The sequence below is a fragment of the Heteronotia binoei genome, unplaced genomic scaffold (assembly GCF_032191835.1).
Source record: "Heteronotia binoei isolate CCM8104 ecotype False Entrance Well unplaced genomic scaffold, APGP_CSIRO_Hbin_v1 ptg000098l, whole genome shotgun sequence".
NCBI lineage: Eukaryota > Metazoa > Chordata > Lepidosauria > Squamata > Gekkonidae > Heteronotia > Heteronotia binoei.
Genome location: NW_026799993.1, coordinates 72,137 through 93,168, shown reverse-complemented (window position 1 = coordinate 93,168; position 21,032 = coordinate 72,137). Strand labels below are relative to the sequence as shown.

Genomic DNA, 21,032 nt, shown 5'->3' with positions numbered 1-21,032 from the left:
TCTGCTGAGTCAGCACGGCCAGGATTGGCTGCTTGGACTATATATGATCTGTGTGTGCATCACACAGGTCTCTCCCTGTGAGATGGTGGTTAGGCGAAGCACTTTGTCCGTGGAGGTGATATTGTATAGACTGCACAAGAGAGCACTTGTCGTGTATATATGTTAATACACCTTTTGGCACTAGTTGCACGTGTCTGCCTGATTTTCTTTCCTGAAGCCCTGTGTCGGGCAAGTCATCTCCCTCACTCTGCTACTCCCGCTCCGACAGGGTTATGGGCCCAGGGCGCTTCCGCTGCGCGGAGGAGAGAGTTGAGAGTTGAGCTGACTGTGAGGTTGGAAAGAGCCGGAGGCGAGGAACGCCGGTGAAGGACACAGAAGCACCACCGTTCTCTGTTTGAGAGCCAGAGGGACGTCGGCAGCCAGCCGTGAGGAGGAGTCGGCACGATGGCTCAGCAACAGCTTGGAGTAGCCGTTGAGAAGCTCACCTCAGCCAACTACGCGGTGTGGAGCCTGAGAATGCAACACTACCTCAAGCGTGAAGGGCAATGGCTGTTCGTGAGTAACCCCCCTGCTGACTTATCTCCTGCCGAGACTGTGTTATCGGATAAGGCACTGGCCAACATAGTGCTGTCTATAGGAGATGACCAGCTGGTTTATGTGCGAGGGAAGGACACTCCCAAGGCTGCCTGGGACGCGTTGAGTGCGGTGCATGTTAGCACCACTGCTGGCTCCCTCATGGCCTTGACAAGGAGGATGTTCCGCACCGTTATGCCGGCTGGAGGGTGTGTGAAAGATCACATCAAACGGCTAACGGACTGTTTCGTTGAGCTGGAGGCAAGAGGCAAGACTGTAGCTCCAGACGACAGAGTGTACGTTTTGCTGTCGTCGTTGCCACCTGAGTACACTCCCCTGATAACTTCTCTGGAGACGGTGGACGTAGCGACCCTGACCATGGAATACGTCTGTGCCCACCTGCTTGACTTCCAAGAGAGAATTGCGGCCGTGAGCTGTCCGGGGGTGTCGGCCGGGCAGCGTGCTGTTATCGGTGTGTCCGGGAAGACAGCCAAGAATGAGCCAGCTTTTGCTGCTGGCAGGCGTCCGAAGGTGGAGGAAGTGGAGCCGACTGCGTTTGCAGTCCGTCGCTGCTATGGATGCGGGTCGTCGCAGCACCTGCTCCGAGCTTGCCCTGAGAGGGAGAAGAGGCGGGGGCGTGTGCGGCGAGAGCGGAGGACCGCCAGCCCGTGTGAGGAAGCAACCCGGCTGGTCACGTCTGCAGTAGAGAGCACAGGGTCTGCTTGGATTTTAGACTCCGGGGCAACGAGCCATCTCTGCTGCGAGAAGGAGTTGTTGAAAAACATTGACAGTCCTGAGCATAAGTATGTGAGATTGGCTGATGGGACCACTGCCAATTCTGTTTGCTCAGGCAATGTGGAATTTCCTGCACTGAAATGTATGTTGCAAAATGTATTGTATGTACCCTCACTGCAGTCTAACCTGTTGAGTGTTAGCACACTGTTTGACCAGGGATACCAGGTGAGATTTGAGAAAACCTGCTGCAAAATCCTGGGAGGTGGGGGAAAGTTGCTTGTGACAGGAAAGAGGGAAGGTAAACTGTATGTGGTCCAGAGTGATTGTGCCCAGGTGGCTCAGGTGTCGAATGAGCCTGTGCACAATAATTGTATACATTTGCTCCATAGGAGACTTGGGCACTGCGGATTTAGGGCGTTAAAGAAAACCCTGGAGCTTGTGCCTAGTTTGAAAGTAAATCCTTGCAAATGTTACTTGGATTGCCAGGTCTGCAAGAAGACCAAAAGCAAGGCGTGTGCTGTTGCTAAAGAAAGCTCAAGGGAAAGCACACGAGCCCTGGAACTAGTCCATTTAGACGTTATTGGCCCATTGCCAAAGAGTCTGTCGGGGAGAAGATACTGCTTGGTGGCCACCGACGACCACACGAGGTACGCGTGGGTTTTCACCATGGTGCATAAGTCTGAGGTGTATAAGACATTCACCAAGTGGGTCAAAGCAGTGGAGAGACAATTAGGGGTTAATCTCCTAGCTGTACAAACCGACAGAGGGGGGGAATTCTTATCTAACCAGATGAAACGTTGGCTGGAGAACAAGGGCATCGCCCACCGTCTGACGAACCCGGCAACGCCCCGAGAAAATGGGCATGGGGCTGTATTGCAGAATGTGATGTATTGCATGTTAGAGGATGCACAACTGCCAATGACCTATTGGGCAGAAACCATACATGCAGCTGTTTTTTTGCAAAACAGGGTTTGGTGTAATACTGTGAAAAATGTGCCTTACAGGTTACTGCTGAACAAGACCCCAGATTTGAGTTCTTTAAAAGTCTTTGGGTCACGGGCTCGGGTTGGCATCCACTCCACGAGTAGCGGGGAGGGGGATGTCCGGGCAGAGAGCCTAATTTTTCTGGGCTACAAGCCAAGGGCCAGGTGTTATCGTTTCTGCAATAGCAAAAGCAAGATAACACTTAGTCAGAGTGCCCAGTTCAATGAAGAAAGCAGCTGGCCAAGGTTGCACTCCTTGCAGAAACAATTTGTCCTGCTGCCAAGTAGCGATAACGATGTTGGAGCGCAGCCCAGAACTCCAGCCCAGGAGGTGACACCCAGTGGGGCTGGAGAAGGTGAGCCGAATGCTGGCACAGAGCCTGACGAGCAGAGTCAGGAGGCAGAGCCTCAAATGCAGGAACTGGAGGTAAAGTGTGAGAGTCAGGAGGTTCAACACCCAATTACAGGGGCAGAGCAACCAGCCCAGGAGGTGGGAACAGAGCAACCCGAAGAAGACAAAGCTGGTCCAAGCACAGGGCCACGGGTGTCTGCCAGGTCCACCAAAGGCCAACGTCCCGCTAGGTACAAGTGTCCCTATGTCACTCTGACTGTCAATCCAGACCCACCCGGATTTGAGGAAATGTTAAAAGATAAGGCTAAGAAATGGAAAGCCTGGGTGGCAGAGTGCGAGGCAAGGGAGAAGGAGGCTGAAGCCAAGCGTCTGAAAGAGCTGGCTGAACAGGAACACGATGATGTGTTTTACAATCATGATGAGTTCCTGAACCAATTCCGGAAAGGGTTCCGAGCTACGTAAATATGAACTGTAATGTTGCTGGTGGACATGTATGTAAACTGTGTAAAGTGTTTTGGTGCACTGGGTTTAAATAGATTAGGAGGTGTGTTGGAGCAAGAATCTACATAAACCCAGTCTGACAGCTACAGTATGACAGCTGGTGATCTAGCTGCCAGGCTAGGTCACAGTGACCTGATCAGCAGACCGGCTTGAGCCGGCAGAAGCCAAGTGATGCAATCTGCTGAGTCAGCACGGCCAGGATTGGCTGCTTGGACTATATATGATCTGTGTGTGCATCACACAGGTCTCTCCCTGTGAGATGGTGGTTAGGCGAAGCACTTTGTCCGTGGAGGTGATATTGTATAGACTGCACAAGAGAGCACTTGTCGTGTATATATGTTAATACACCTTTTGGCACTAGTTGCACGTGTCTGCCTGATTTTCTTTCCTGAAGCCCTGTGTCGGGCAAGTCATCTCCCTCACTCTGCTACTCCCGCTCCGACAGAACCACCTAGATAGCTATACCTACTGTACATTGCTAGTTGTTCAGTGTTCACAATTGTTCAGTTTTGCACAGTTTTCAAGCTGGATATATGGTACAGAAATTGGGAAGAATGACTATATTTGAGATGGGGCTGAGTTTGCATCTAATCTTAGCTTCTTTGTTGTTTTAAAAATCCTAATAGTCTGAGAAATTCACAGCTGCAATCTCTGCATTCTGTTTCTAACTTGTAACCTTAAGAAACATAAATGTTCATGGCCCCAGTTTCCCTCTCTGCAGTGTTTACTTATCTGTTATCTTACAGGCAATTTGCTGGGATAGATTACGCTGATGAGAGTGTATTCAGAGATCTCAATGAGTTACTCACGAAATACAAAATTAACTCGTTTTGACTGTGTGTTTTGTAACAGCAGCTATTTCCAAGTTGCCCAGATAATAGCACTCCCTTATCAATGGCAGTTCTTGCCCCCAGGAATTAAGATAGCAGAGGAGCTGAGTTGAGAAAGTGAGCTGGCATTTGGGGCAAAGGGTAATGGGGGTAAGAATGCATGCAAGCCTTATTCAGCCAGTGACATTGGGTGCATTCACATTACACTAAATAATGCAATTTGCAACTGGATTTTTACTGTGTAAGAATAGCAAAAAATCCGGTTGCAAAACACATTATTTAGTGTAGTGTGAATGCACCCATTGTTTGGTTAAACTGAGATCAGCTTAACTGAACAGCAGATCAACAACAAGTAGTTCTTGCTAAAGCACTTTCCTCCTTTTGCTCTGTGGAGATTATTCATAGCCAGGGAGGCAAGCAGTCTGCATCATCCAGCCAAATCCACAGTTCATGTACCACGCCTCACCTTTCGGTGCCTGCACACCAGAGTTGAGAAGGTCCAGAAATATGATAATCACCCTTCAGGCTGGTCAGCCTTAACATTCAGTAATATCACCTGCCTTCAAGGTCTCACTCAGAGTATGGAGTTGGAAAAACTCCTCATCACCCCTGAGGCAGCCAGATATTCCTGCAATGGGGTGGGGGCAGAAGAATGCTGCCACAGTGAAAGGTCTCCTATGTGATGGAAAGGTAAAGGTAGTCCTCTGTGCAAGCACCAGTTGTTTCCAACTCTTGGGTTACATCACAATGTTTTCACGGCAGACTTTTTAATGGGGTGGTTTGTCAAGGTATACCTAAATTCAGCATCCTCCATCTCCTGTCCCTGGAGCTTTGCGTTTCCTTCCTCCTATAGCAGCAAGGGCAAACCCACTCCAGCTCACACATTTACGTTGGGGAGAAGCATCTTGGATACAATGAAATAGCTGAGAAAAATGTTGGGTGGAATCAGGGCTTTTTTTTTGTAGGAAAAGCCTGGCAGGAACTTATCTGCATATTAGGCCACACACCCTGATGCCAAGCCCACTGGAACTGTGATCCTGCTCAAAAAAAAGTCCTGGGTGGAATAACTACATGGCACCTTCAGGAGACAGGCGATCTATTTGTGGTTGTGGGTTAATGAAGGGAGAAAAAGAGGAAGAATTTAAGGGAAGAGGCCATAGTAATATTTAGTGTTTACCAACTTCAGTGCAGATCCTAACAGGAAGACAATTCCAAACAAAGGGAGCAACCCCCCCCAAAAAGACAAAGATATGACAAAAAGAACAACAGATAAAATACTAAAAACACCTCCAGGGAAGGAAGAAATCAGAGGAAAATAAAATGAAAGCAAAGAAGAAATAAGTGGAAAAGTCATGGGGACTGATGCACTTTAAAGTTAATAAAAATCTGGATGAATATAGAAGAAAGGGGAACTAGCAAAGGACTGACATGATCACAGGCCATAGTAACGAAGTGCAATCCTAAGTAGAGTTATACCCTTTTAAGTCTGTTTCAGAATGCAATGTAAGACAATGAAAAGAATGAAAAACAGAAATAAGAGGGTAAAGATGAGATGAGAGCAAACCAACAGGAAAATAATCATGCCTATCTAGCTGAGAAAAAAAGAACAATTTAAAGAATAGGAAATATCAATAGAAAGCGAAAACATCGAAGAATTTAGACTGCAACTAAATGTTTTGTGCAATATCTTTCACAAACTTTTTTTTTTTAAATACGGTTGCCAAGTCCAATTCAAGAAATATCTGGGGACTTTGGGGGTGGAGCCAGGAGACTTTGGGGATGGGGCCAGGAGACATTGGGGGTGGAGTCATGAGCCAGGTTGGAACAAGTACAATTGAACTCGAAAGGGAGTTCTGGCCATCACATTGAAAGGGACTGCACACCTTTTCAATGCCTTCCCTCCATTAGAAATAATTGAAGGATAAGGGCACCTTCTTTGGGGGCTCATAGAATTGCACCCCCTGGTCCAATCCTTTTGAAACTTGGAGGGTGTTTTGAGGAAAGGCATCAGATGCTATGCTGCAAATTCAGTGCCTCTACCTCAAAGAACATCCCTCCTCCCGAGCCCCAGATACTCGCGGATCAATTTCCCATTATTCCCTATGGGAATTGTTCTCCATAGGGAATAATAGAGTGCCCAGTAGACATTTCCCTCTTTCCCCCCGCTTTCTAAAGTGGGGGGAGGGCCTCCAAACCGGGGCATCCCCTGCCCCCTGCCTCTCTCTTTCACACACACACACACACTTACTGGGTCTGGTTCCTCCACAAGTTTACTTGCTCTGAAAACGAAAGCAAAACAAACGGAGGGTCTGTGCTCTGACGAAACTGCTGCTGACCCTTCCCCATGAAGCGCTTCCTGTTTCCTGCTCAACTTTAAAGGCACACATTTTAAAAACGGAGCTGTTTGCAGGTTTCTAAACCTGCCTGAGCTCTAAAAGTACACGGTGACTGGGGGGGGGGGGCAGGGCTTCCTGGCTGGGGGCGGGGAGAAGCCTGTAAAACCTGGGGATCCCCCACTGGGACCTGGGGATTGGGAAGCCTATTTTGAAACCAAATCAGTCTTAGGTTATCAAGCATTAGAACTAAGGAACAGCAGCTTCTGAGAAACAGGTGGGGCTTCTGAACCCATTCCTCTGGGTGTGTTTTCTGGAGTAGGTTGTTTATTTTGTTTATTTGAATATAAGTAGTTTATAATCTGCCTTTCTCACTTGTACTCAATGGAGACATCAGTGTGAATCAGTACAACTGACAAGATGAGACATTCATTGAACAATGCAACTGGAATTACTGTTGTAGAATCAACCAGAACTGTAAAAACAGAACTGAAGCAAAACGTAAGTATTAACATGACACGTTAAATGATGAAAAAATTACATAGTAGGATCCTCATTTCAGCAAACTGCACACACCAGTATAGACCACAGTCCCAAATAACTCAACCAAGTAATTCTGTGAAACATTTAGTACAGTGCGACTCTGCTGCCTGAATTATTCAAGAAAAGCCCTCTTGAATAATTCAGCTTTGCTGTTGTTTGCAGAAAGCCAGGAGAGGGGGAGCCTTCCTGACCTCCTCAGGCTGGCCATTCCATGAGGTGGGGGCCGCAGGGGAGAGGGCATGTGCAGGGGCAATTGCTGGTTTTGCCCAATTGTAGGCTGGCCCCTCCAGAAGACCCTGCTCAGATGAATGCAGCTGTCATGGGGGAGCATAAGTGGAGAAGCGATTTCACAGATATGAGGGTCCAAAGCCAGTGATAGCTAATATCTTAAATTGTGTTCAGAAACTGATAGGAAGCCAGTGAAGTACCTGCAGGAAGGAAGTAATATTTATCTTCCATTTAACTCCTGATAATAGCCAAGCTGTGGCATTCTGCACCAACTGGAGTTTCTGAATTGATTTTGGCAGTAGACCAACTTACCGACCATTACAGTCTCAATGTTACTGTGGCAAGGATCTAGGCTGCCAGATCAGCCAAATCAAGGGAAGGGTAAGGGGTCATCTTTTGGGTTAGGCTGAGTTGGAAAAAAGTATTTTTCCATGGTTGCATTAACTTCTCCAGTTATAACACTGGGTCTAGGGTTGCCAAGTCCAATTCAAGAAATATCTGGGGACTTTGGGGGTGGAGCCAGGAGAAAGGGTGTGACAAGGATAATTGAACTCAATGGGAGTTCTGGCCATCACATTTAAAGGGATAGCACACTTTTTAAATGCCTTCCTTCCACAGGAAATAATGAAGGACAGGGGCACCTTCTTTTGGGGCTCATAGAATTGGACCCCCTGGTCCAATTGTTTTGAAAACTGGAGGGTATTTTGAGGAGAGGCACTAGATGCTATACTGAAAATTTGGTGCCTCTACCTCAAAAACCAGCCCCCCCAGAGCCACTGATACCTCCAGATCAATTCCCCATTATACCCTATGAGAATCAATCTCCACATAGGGAATAATGAAGTGCCCAGCAGACATTTCCCTCCCCACCCCGTTTCTGGCAACTCTGAAGCAAGGGATTGGCGACTCTCCTCACGAGTTGCTGCCAACTTCTTCAAAGTAACACAGACACACCATCCCAAGAGGAAGTCTTTCAATCAGATTGGCAAGCCTAATTGGGTCTAGTACAACTTTGAGCCACTTAACTGGGTCAGCAAGACCTCTGCCTTCTCAACTAGCATTACCTCTGTCTTTTCAGGGTTTTGTTTCAATTTGTTCACTCTTAGCCAATTTACCACAGCAGCCAGACAGCAATTCAGGAACTTTACTGCATCACCAGGGGATTTGGATAAGGCTACACAGAGCTGAGTATCATCTGCATATTTATAATATCCAACCCTAAAGCTATGGGTGATTTGTCCTAAGCGCTTTACATAGAGATTGAAAAGCATGGGGGATAGAACTGTGACCTGTGGAGCTCCACGGGATAGGTCCCACACCAGTGACAACTGGGCTCCCATAGCAACCACTGATAGTTTTGAGTGGGGAAATGGATGGAGGGACGTAACAGCTCCCACTGGCCATTTCAGTGCTCAAGCTTGCAGACATCTTAGGCTGCTTTTGAAAATACACACACCTGGGAAACTGTGCATCATGTCTACTTTGGCATTAGGTAACCAAGAGGAAAGAGATGATACACAAGTACAGAAATTAAAAAAGGCTGTGCAAATGAACGCTCTGAATGTAATTTTAATAACAAGAATATAATTGAATGGCATCAATATAGATGAGACATTTAACACCACAACAGCCAAAAGGAGAACTGAGTTTTGAGGAATCATGACAGAATCAGAATTCTCTACACACAATTCATATAGCATACATTGATAATGCAAATTCCCTGTGTTTCCTATTGTTGCTTCAGGATTTTCAGAACCACTCAAATGGAGACAGTTTTTCTGACTTACCACAATGTTGTGTCCTGTCATCCATAAGCCCCGCCCCCGCCAAGCCTCTGAAGGCCTTGCAAGGTCTGAGGCTTTCTCCCAGCTGCCTTTCTTTTATTTGCTGGATTCTAAGGAGGTATTTTCAGAATGTTATCACCTTGCCAGAAGAATGTCCTTTCAAGGCGACTTCAAAGAGACTTCATTAATTGTATAGGGCTTAGAGATATTCTGTCAACTTGCATTCCACCCCTCCCCGCCCAAGCAACAACTCATGTCTCTCAATAAAACCACAGTAGATCAAATATGAGGTCCCGGAAAGGGATATATTTAGAAATGGTCAAACAATTTTCACAATGTGTAAACAGGAAAGAAACTCCAGTGAGCAGTCTAAACCAGCAGGGGGAGCGTTAGTCAGTGTGAGATTGTGGTGATGTACCATCCGCCTACTTCACTGTTTCCCAAATATATTAGATTTCTCAGAAATGGATTTAGCCATTTAATCCATTCTTAACTAAACACTGGAAGATCTGCGATCAGATCTTTCCCAGAATGTTAAAAATAGAAATAGCAGCTGTACAAAGCACTGCTTCCGGATGAGGAGGGGGGAGGTTAACTCTGCATGGTATCGTCAATTGAAATTGATCCCCACCCCCAGCACTGTTAGAATTTGAGGAATACAAGATGGGCAAAAGATGCCTTTGCCAACGTAACTTATATTATTTATGCCACCAAGTTATCTTGTGAGCTCCTGGTTTATTCATGGAAGCAGTTTTACTTTTTTCCCCTTCAGTGCTAAGTCCCTTTTGAAATCCCTTTGGCTTAAAATGCCAACAGCAACCTGCCTTATGCTGTACTGTTGCAATCCTGCACTTATTGTGAAGAGGCAACAATAGGGGCACCTTGCCTGTGCAGCTAGCCTCACTCAGCAGCCCCAGGATGCATGTCCACAAGTGAAAGTTGCCCAATTGCTTCATCCCCAGCTCAAGAAAAGCTTCACAAGCTACACTTCTCTGTATTGGGATATAGAAAGTGGCACAGAAGCAGAAGTTAAAAGCTGGCAAATCTTGGTGGTATAAAAATGAAAATAATCACAAGTGCTCCTAACAGATGCCACCTATTTAACCTCGTATATACCTGCATGCAGGCCTGACAGCCTTGTTCAGCCTCTCCGCACCTCAAAATCTGAAATGGTATTCCTGCCAGCCAAGGCTACATAGCAGACGACCCGGCTGCAACAAAATGATCTGCCTCCATCTTGAATTATGCAGGGATAGGATATTGTCCTATTGACCGTGGGTTGCAGTTTATCAGAATATCATACTAACACTCAGGGCTTTTTTTGAGCAGGAATGCACAGGAACTCAGTTCCAGGTGGGTTGGCACCAGGGGGTGTGGCCTAATATGCAAATGAGTTCCTGCTGGGCTTTTTCTACAAAAAAGCCCTGCTACTACTGAATACTTAAGAAAAAAATCCAATTGAACGTCATAAATGAGCATACAGGATTGAGTTGTGAGAATGCAATGCTAAACATGCTTGGAGGTAAATCTTAGGTGGATTTGGTACGATTACTTTCAGCAATTATGCAGAGGATAAAAGAGTAGGATTTACTTCTGAGCAAACAGAGAATGGATGGCAATGGATATCACTCAGAAACGGCTACCTGAAAACACAGTTGATGGTGAACCAAAGAGAAAGTATTTAATATACTGAAAACAATTCTGGGGGATTCTTCATTTGGTGCCAGTTGGGTGTAGTGGTTAAGTGTGCGGACTCTTATCTGGGAGAACCGGGTTTGATTCCCCACTCCTCCACTTGCACCTGCTAGCATGGCCTTGGGTCAGCCATAGCTCTGGCAGAGGTTGTCCTTGAAAGGGCAGCTGCTGTGAGAGCCCTCTCCAGCCCCACCCACCGCACAGGGTGTCTGTTGTGGGGGAGGAAGGTAAAGGAGATTATGAGCCGCTCTGAGACTCTTCGGAGTGGAGGGCAGGATATAAATCCAATATCTTCATTGAAGGAGAATCCCCTCAGCCATATCAAGTTACCCTTCATGCAGTACATTTTCTAAGTGGGGGGAACAGATCTAGAATGCAAAACTTAAACCTCTTCAGGGAACAGATATAGAATGCAAAACTTAAACCTCTTCAGAAGCGAGAGTAATGCTCCTAATTCACTGAGTCCAGGACTCTAGTGAAGTGGAACCTCAGTGGACACTCTGAAGGCTAAGGAAAAGATATTAATTATAAGTGCTGACAACTTTGCAAGGGGTGGCAGATTTCAAAGACAAGCTGCTCATAAAGCATTCCTCAAATATGTGGGCTGGATCCAGATTAAAGAATCCTGACCATTGGCAGAGCTTCATTTAACAGAAAGCCAAAGAAGCAGGTGTTGTGACCTACAGTAGCCTCAGATACATTCTTCCCTCTTTTCTAGTACCAAAAGGGATTTTTATTATGAGAACATATTTGGTAGGTACTCAGGCAAGAACCACTGCTGGAACAAGAGGTTACTGCAGCAACAACTGGACTGGGTTAGAGATAAGAAGCAATGGTTCTGCCATGGGCTCACCTCACTTTGTCCTTTAGTGTTGCTTCCATCTCACATCAAGACATCCCACTAAGTATGCACAGACCTTCAGCCTTAGCCAGAATTCCCAATTCATTTTTTAAAAAATGCATGTATAGGACTGCACTGCACTGGAATAACACAGCAGTCAATGGGATTGATAATATTTAGAAGGAGGGGGCCCACAATTCCTTTCAGGGGGCATCTCATTTTTCCAAGTATTCCCTTCCCCACACTGTTTCCTCTTTCCCTTCCCTAGCAGCCCCCATAGCCCCTTCTCCCTTTCCTGATTTCTTCTCTCCTTCTAACTATCAGCCTACTTTTATCTGTCCTCTTGCTTTCAGCTGTCCCTCCTTCTAGTAGCCTCTCCTTGAGAAGTTTTGCGTGGGGGTCATCATCCACTATGCCTGGATGAGTTGTGCAGCGGCTGCCTGTCCTGTCCCCAGCAGGTCTTCCTCCATTAGGCACAAGACAGGGGAAGGGAAAGGGACCTTCTTCAGAGCTGTTTGCTTCCCCACATCTTTGCTTTATAGAAACTAAGGATTGGAAGTCTGGGCAATATTGCCAAGCGCTGCCCCAGAATTGCCCTGTGAACTCAAACGTAGTCACAGTGAGCAGTCTGTTCTTAATGTTACAGTGTTGTTTCTATTATTTTGGGGAGTTTTAATTCCCCTCTTTTTGTTTCTGCAAACCTGGGGGTTTCATTCAGGTCTGTGGAGAAATCTCCCCTGTCTGTTTCTAGCTCTATTTTATGGATTATTTCAGGGGTGGCCAACAGTAACTCTCCAGATGTTTTTTGCCTACAACTCCCATCAGCCCCAGTCAGCATGGCCAATGACTGGGGCTGATAGGAGTTGTACGCAAAAAACATCTGGAGAGCTACTGCTGGCCACCCCTGGATTATTTCATCCACATTCTATGACTCAGTCAGAATTCGGCAAGTGTTCATAGACTCATAGAATCATAGAGTTGGGACCTCCAGGGTCATCTAGCCCAGCGGTCCTCAACCTTTTTGACACCAGGGACCGATTTTGTAGAAGACAATTTTTCCATGGCCCGGGGGTGGGGGTGGGGTGATGGTTTTGGGATGATACAATTGTGCACTTTATTTTGGTGTGGTGGTTAAGTGTGTGGACTCTATCTGGGAGACCCGGGTTTGATTCCCCACTCCTCCACTTGCACATGCTGGAATGGCCTTGGGCAGCTATAGCTCTCACAGGGGTTATCCTTGAAAGGGCAGCTGTTGTGAGAGCTCTCTCAGCCCCACCCACCTCACAGGGTGTCTGTTGTGGAGGGAGAAGATAAAGGGGATTGTAAGCAGGCCTGAGACTCTTGAGATTTAGAGTGGAGGGCAGGATATAAATCCAATGTTGTCATTATTATTATTATCACTACATTGTAATATATAATGAAATAATTATACAACTCACAGACCGGTTGCTAACAGGCCACAGACCGGTACTGGTCCACAGCCCGGGGGTTGGGGACCCCTGATCTAGTCCAACCCCCTGCACAATGCAGGAAATTCACAAATACTGCCCCATAAGTTCACAGGATCCACATCGCTGTCAGATGGCCATCTAGCCTCTGTTTAAAAATCTCCAAGGAAGGAGAGCCCACCATCTCCTGAGGAAGCCTGTTCCACTGAGGAACCACTCTAACGGTCAGGAAGTTCTTCCTAATGTTCAGCTGGAAACTCTTTTGATTTAATTTCAACCCGTTGGTTCTGGTCCTACCTTCTGGGGCCACAGAAAACAATTCTGCACCATCCTCTATATGACAGCCCTTCAAGGACTTGAAGATGGTGATCATATCACCTCTCAGCTGCCTCCTCTCTAGGCTAAACATGCCCAGCTCCTTCAACCTTTCTTCACAGGACTTGGTCTCCAGACCCCTCACCATCTTCGTTGCCCTCTTCTGGACCTGTTCCAGTTTGTCTATATCCTTCTTAAAATGTGGTGTCCAAAACTGAACACAAGGCTCTAGGTGAGGTCTTACCAGAACAGAGTAAATGATACTATCACTTCATGTGATCTGGACACTATACTTCATAGTACTAGATATGATTTTAAAAACTGGCATAATATCAGCATTACTATATTATGTGCATATGACTAGTTCTCTTTTCTCCCCCATTAACTTCACCTTCAAATTGAGAAAAATCTTGTGACATACCCATACTTTTCAACACTAAAAAGAAAAATAGCATATGCTATATTGGAAAAAGATACAATGCAAGCTTTTAGCCATAAGTTTCCTTGCCAAATCTCGGGGAAATCCTGAATGTTATCTTTGAAGTTGGTTGTTCACTGATGACTGAAATGACTTCTGATAGCAATTAAGGCTCAGTTACCAAGGATTTAGTAAGAATGAACATAGTGGGGCTTAATTTCAGCAAAACAGGCATAGGACTGTACTGCAGGAGGCTGAAGTCGATTGCTTATTCACAGTTCCTTATTCATTCCTTATTCGTGAATTCAACCAAAAACACTGCAGAGAGTTTGAAAGTTCTGAACCCCAAAATAAGGTCTGGAACCCCATATATTATACATCCTGTTGTTCAGGAGACTCTGTCCTTTGAGAGGGCATGTGCTGCTTCATGGTCCAAAGAGCAGTTCTTATACTAGCTGCTCCTAAGCAAGCTGCCCCCAAGACACTCAAACAAGCAGACACTGGAGCCAGGATGTACCCCAAAACAATATTTGGACCACCCCAAGAGACACATCTTCACGCTTGGGACACTGTCCCCTGCAAGAAGACATGTATTGCATGGTGGCTTTCATTGGCAGACCCAGTGAAAGTCCCAGGAGTCAAGTAATGGCAGAACATGGCATGTAATGCATCCAGTCACCAACTAAAGTCTAAAGAAGGATGCTGGACAGAACCATTGATGTAGCACTTAAACAGCCACATTTCCCAACTTTTTTTGGGGGGGGGGGCACTGTTGCACTTGTGCATAAAGGTATCAGTCTCCAGATGGAGCCTGGAGTACTCCTGGAATTACAACTGCCCTCTAGGCTACAGCAATCAGTTCCCCTGCAGGAAATAGTGGCTTTAGAGGATGTACTCTTGTATGGAAATACCAATTGTATTTAGATCTTTTTCTGGTATTTGAGTTGCAACCTAAAATTGTAAGCTGCTTCAGTGATCCTGGCCCTCCTAAGGTGAGGCTGATCAGGTTCAGTTGGGCACAATGATTAATTAGCTGTTTCTGAGCAGCCCAGGAGGGAACCCCAAGGAACTCATCTGCTGGGGATCAAACAAAGTGTTTTTTTGAGGAGGAGACTAGATGTGTCTGTCATTAGCTGAAATACCGATTGAAGTATGTGAGAAACCTTTTAAAATAAACTTTTGTTGGACTTTGATATGAGAGCATGGAGCAGTATTGTTTGTGGATTTTTCTTTGCCCTTGGAGACTTCTCATACACAGGGACCTGAGTGTGAGACAGCAGATTTTTACAACTCTATGGAATCTCAATCCCCTAAATTCATTCTCCAGACTCCAGACTGCCCTGGTACCTCACCCAAATCTCCAGGAATTTACTAAATCAGAGTTGGCAGTCTTGATTGTGCTGACTTGCCTCACAAAGTTTTCAACCTCTAACATCAACCTGCCAATGTAGGTAGAACTTCTCCCATCATATCATCTCTATGCCAGGAAATGCTTTACCTACTAAAATACCACACATCAGGCTGCTGTTAATGGCAAAGAAGAAGACTCAGTAAAACAAAAACTTATAATGATAACCAGGCCTGTAGCCAGGAATTTTTCTGTGGGAGGGCACCAGAGGGGACATGACATCACTGACTGACATCACAAAAATAAAATACAAAAATAGCCACATCCACACTCATTTCAACAAAGTTTGGCTAGTTCTCCCCCACCCCACCCCTGCCGCCACGCTTCTCCACCCAAAAGGCCAGCTCATTCAGGAGCGCTGGCAGCACAATGAGGAAGTCAAGTGGGTAGTCAAGGAGTGAGCAGATTTAGACACCAAGGACTTGTGACCTTTGTTACATGACCTCTCAACGCAGGCACACTGCAAAGAGGCCTGCCCACTCAGCTTGCTCACTGCCCTGGCAGCACAAGCTGGCCTTTTGAAAGGGGTGTGTGGGGCAGGAGTGGGGAGAGCTGGCCATTACGGGGGGTGGGGAGAGCTGGCCCCTGATGCCCCTCATTTGCTGTGGTCCCAATGATGACTCCCCCTTCCCCTGTGCAAGTTCTCCCAAAGCAAAACATCTGACTGCAAGCTGGATTCTACCACAGGAGCTTGGTAGTCTGTAATTGCAAAAATATGTGCCACAGCTGACTACTGTTCTGCAAGAAAACTCTTCGTGTGCTGTATGGAATTACAGTTATGGCTGCAGTCTTCTGTACATCTTATCTCTGATTAATGTTGGAAGTGCAGGATTTTGCCCTGTCTCCGACTTGAGAGATGGAACCAAAGAGGTTAGACAGATTAAAGAGGTTAGAACATATAGGGTATCCTTTCCTTTGAAGTAGAATGCTACTCTTATGGGAAATTTCCTCTGTTTCTGCTCTCTCACTATTTTTCTCACATGCACACAAAGAAGGTACATGATCTCTCATCTTGTACTATAAGGGCTGAACATGTGTCCAGCATCCAACACCATCTAGTTAGCTAGAATAAATCTACCTCTATCTCTTACCTGCACTCTCCAGTATTTCCTTTAATAAAAGTAATTTATTAGTTTTAGATCTGATTTCCGTCCCATGCATTATTTTGTAAACCTCTATTGTCACCCCGCAGTCGACGTTTCTCCGAGCTAAAGAGCCCCAAGCGTTTTAACCTTTCTTCATAGGGAAAGTGTTCCAAACCTTTAATCATTCTAGTTGCCCTTTTCTGCACTTTTTCCAATGCTATAATATCCTTTTTGAGGTGCGGTGACCAGAATTGTACACAGTATTCCAAATGAGACCGCACCATCGATTTATACAGGGGCATTATGATACTGGCTGATTTGTTTTCAATTCCCTTCCTAATGATTCCCAGCATGGCGTTGGCCTTTTTTATTGCAATCGCACACTGCCTTGACATTTTCAGTGAGTTATCTACCACGACCCCAAGATCTCTGTCTTGGTCAGTCTCTGCCAGTTCACACCCCATCAACTTGTATTTGTAGCTGGGATTCTTGGCCCCAATATGCATTACTTTGTACTTGGCCACATTGAACCTCATCTGTCACGTTGACGCCCACTCACCCAGCCTCAACAGACCCCTTTGGAGTGCCTCACAATCCTCTCTGGTTCTCACCACCCTGAACAATTTAGTGTAATCTGCAAACTTGGCCACTTCACTGCTCACTCCCAACTCCAAATCATTTATGAAAAAGTTAAAGAGCATGGGACCCAGTACCGAGCCCTGCGGCACCCCATTGCTTACCGTCCTCCACTGCGAAGACTGCCCATTTATACTCACTCTCTGCTTCCTATTAATTAGCCAGTTTTTGATCCACAAGAGGACTTTCCTTTTACTCCATGACTCTCGAGCTTTCTAAGGAGCCTTTGATGAGTAACTTTATCAAAAGCTTTCTGGAAGTCAAGGTAAACAACATCTATTGGGTCTCCTTTGTCCACATGTTTGTTCACCCCCTCAAAGAAATGCAACAGGTTAGTGAGGCAAGATCTTCCCTTACAGAACCCATGCTAAGTCTTCATCAATAACTCGTGTTCATCAATGCGCCTACTCATTCTGTTTCTACCAACTTTCCCGGTATTGAAGTCAGACTGACTGGCCTGTAATTTCTCGGATCTCCTCTGGAACCCTTTTTAAAGATGGGGGTGATATTTGCTACCTTCCAGTTTTCAGGAATGGAGGCAGATTTCAATGAAAGATTACATATTTTTGTCAGGAGATCCAGAAGTTCAACTTTGAGTTCTTTCAGAACTCTTGGATGTATGCCATCCGGACCTGGTGACTTATTAGTTTTTAATTCATCTATCAGTTGTAGGACCTCCTCACTTGTTACCTCAATCTGACTCAGGTCTTTCAACACCCCTTCCAAAATTAGTGGTTCTGGAGTGGGCAAACACTTCTTATCTTCCACAGTGAAGACAGAGGCAAAAAATGCTTCTCAGCCATTTCCCTATCCTCCTTCAGTAATCCTTTTACCCCTTGGTCATCCAGGGGCCCCATTGCCTCCCTGGCTCGTTTCCTGCTTCTAATATATTTGAAGAAATTTTTATTGTTGGTCTTTATGTTTTTTGCAATACGCTCCTCATAGTCCCTTTTTGCCTGCCTGATCACAGTCTTGCATTTGATTTGCCACAGCCTGTGTTCCCTTTTATTAATCTCACTTGGACTAGCTTTCCATCACTTAAAGGAGTCCTTCTTACCTTTTACAGCTTCCATTACTTTGTTAACCATGCAGGCCTTTTCTTATACCTGTTTGTGCCTTTCCTAACTTGTGGTATATATTTTATCTGAGCTTCTAGGATTGTAGTTTTAAATAGCCTCCAAGGTTCCCCAAGGGTTTTGACTGTATTTACCTTTCCTTTCAGTTTCCTCTTCACATGTCTCCTCATCTCAGAGAATTTACCCTTTTTAAAGTTAAATGTGGTTGTGCCGATCTTTTGGGGCAACTCTCTATTTATACAAACGGTGAAATCAATAATGTTATGGTCACTGCTCCCAAGCGGTGCGATCACTTTTACATCTCTCACCAAGTCTTGGGCATTACTTAGGACCAAATCCAGGATCACCCCACCCCTGGTAGGTTCTGAGATCATCTGCTCCATAGCACAGTCATTGAGAGCATCAAGAAACTCAATCTCTTTCTCTCGACCAGAACACATATGGACCCAATCAATCTGCGGGTAGTTAAAATCACCTATGATGACACAGTTTTTACGTTTAGCCGCTGTCTTTAATCCTTCCATCATATTATAATTGTCCTCTATCTTTTGATTTGGTGGGCGATAACAAACTCCCATAGTTAAATTTCCTTTTGGGCCCTCTATTTCAACCCAAAGCATTTCTAGAAGGGAATCTAATTCTCTTACCTCAGTCTTGCTGGACCATATACCCTCTCTGATATACAGAGCCACCCCACCTCCAACCCTTCCCTCCCTATCCTTCTGATATAACTTATATCCAGGAATCACCGTGTCCCACTGATTCTCCTCATTCCACCGAGTTTCTGAAATTCCCACAATGTCTATGTTTTCTGGCTATAGAATCATGGCTGTGAAGGCTCCTGTGCACCAAAATGCCTCCTTCCGCAGTAGAAGCTGCTCATTGCCACACAACATTAATCACAGTGACTCTTTTCAAGCATCAACCACAGATGCCAGATGATTCTGCTGCTTCTCTGAATCCACTGGATTGTTTAAAAAAGGATTGGGCCTCTCTACAGGCCAGTAAACCCTACCTTTTACATCAGCTGTAGAACAGGGATTATGTGAAAAGAGTCTGATTTTAATGTCAAAAGGGATGCACAAATGGAGAATGAGGAACCTTCCCAGTTCCTATGACATACCTTCTTGTGATCTAACACTCCCCTCATGCTATGCCTAGGGAATTGCACTTATCTCAGAGAAAGGATCTTGGGGAGAGTAGTGGAGGGTTCTGCAATAATCTATCTGCATGCCGCTTTTGCTGTTTAAAATGGCTTTCTTTTCCCCTTTTCTGCAGTAGATCTGTATTTCAATACACTTATCTGCAGATGTCAAGCCTACTTTGACCATAAAATCATCCTCTTAGGTGTAAGAGAGAAGTGTGTCTGAGTCTAATTGCCAGAGATATCGGAAGTTTGGAAAGTACTTCAGTGTTTATTTTGTTCAGTGGCCAGCAGGCAAAACCAACAGAAACAACTGCTTTGTTTCCCCCCACCCCCACCTCTAGTATAGTAATCCTTTTTCCCTACCATAAAGAACATGCTTATCAAGATTTCGCAATAAGACTGAATTTACTGCTTTCTATAAATCATGTCTTCTACTACCTGCACTGCCTAGCACAGAGCCTCTTAAGGAGAAAGCTGACAATGTGATTTTTTTTAAAAAAAATAATTTTCTTAACAGACTAATTAAAGACTTCCCTCTCTCCTTCCTGACTACAGTTTTAATACACCCCTGAAACAGAATCACATGTCCTTTTATGAGGACTACAGTGACCAGATGCACAAATGGACAGGACTCATGTACAGTCAGACATTTTCCAATGATAATCTGGTCTGAACTGCAGTTTTAATATCTGTCCAATAGTCCTTCCTTCCTTCCTTCCTTCCTTCCTTCCTTCCTTCCTTCCTTCCTTCCTTCCTTCCTTCCTTCCTTCCTTCCTTCCTTCCTTCCTTCCTTCCTTCCTTCCTTCCTTCCTTCCTTCCTTCCACTTATGTATTTTTTCTGGGTCTGTTATTTTAATGCTATCTAATTAATACTCTTTCTAAGGTTAGTTCAGTATGGGGGTAAGTTCCTGTTTCCCACACATCATGCAAAAGCTTCAACAATGTTGTTTCTGTGTGGAGATTTCTTCCACACTCTCCCTTCCTGCCCGCCATCCCACCCCCCCACCCCCAGTGCAAGAGGGCTTTTGTCATCTAATTATCTGTAATATGTGCAAGTACTGATAATTTTTAAAAGGCAAAAATCCCAGTGGAATGGGGAGTATAATGCTGGGTGCCACATCAGAATGTTGGTTGAGACCAAGAGACCTTTTCCATGCTCTGTTGAACCCAATGTGGGTACAATCTCTCTCAGGAAAAATTTATACCAAAGTAGGTTTGGAGAAAACGTGCAAAAAAACTGGAGGAAAAACAAAAGATTCTGGAAGCACAACTATGTTATGGGGAATCCCTGAAGCCAAATCAAATACCACCACAATTGAGGGGGAGAGGGGAGAACCCTAGATTTCTGAAATGCCTGGGATGTTATATTGAGAAGAAATATTTAAAGGTAGCAAATCAGGAGGAATAGGGGATTGTCATGGAAGCAGGGGTCCTGGAGTGGGAGGAATCACAGGGCCCCTTCCCTGGGCTGCCAACTGCCCTGCCCCCCAGAGCCCCTTTTCTGCTCACTCACCTCAGGGCCGTAGTCAGGATTTTAAAAGTCAGGGGGCACCCTTTCCCATTCATTGCAGGGCTTGCTGCTTCTTAGAAGCTTTCTGGAGTAGGAGCAAAAGCTGGAGGCTCTGAAAGTGGCCAAGTTGAGGCAGTCAACCCTAAAACCTTGGAATCAAGAAGGGACTGCACTGTGCATGCAAGCAAGGCGGTTTCCTTTCACCTCTCTCTCCCCTACCCTGACACTTTGCAGCCAGCAGCTCCCTGGCCCATTCCATGTGGTTTCCCACTACTCCACCTTTCTCCTCTCCACCTGCTGCCTGCCCACCCCTCTCTTTTGCCATGGCTGAGCTGCCAAAGTGTGAGTTATGCTAATGAGTTCCACCACCTATTTTTCTACAAAATAAGCCCTGATCTCAAGGCAATTAACAATAAATAAAATACATATAATAAAATACATAACGTTTTTAAAGTCACAGTTTAGGGCTGCTAGCAAATTTTTAAAATATAGACCTAAATAAAAACTCTCTGTTAAGCTAATTAAAAAAACCCACACTATTCTGAGGCCTAGTAGAACTACTGGAGCAAAAACCTAAATAAAATGAGGAAA

The 21,032-nt window shown here is 45.3% G+C and overlaps 1 protein-coding gene across 1 annotated transcript in view; it reads right to left on the bottom strand.

The window, feature by feature from the left end:
• The window catches only part of LOC132590513 (eosinophil peroxidase-like), a 79,188-nt gene that overhangs the window by 34,096 nt on the left and 24,060 nt on the right, over nucleotides 1-21,032 (bottom strand). The window lies entirely within an intron of this gene.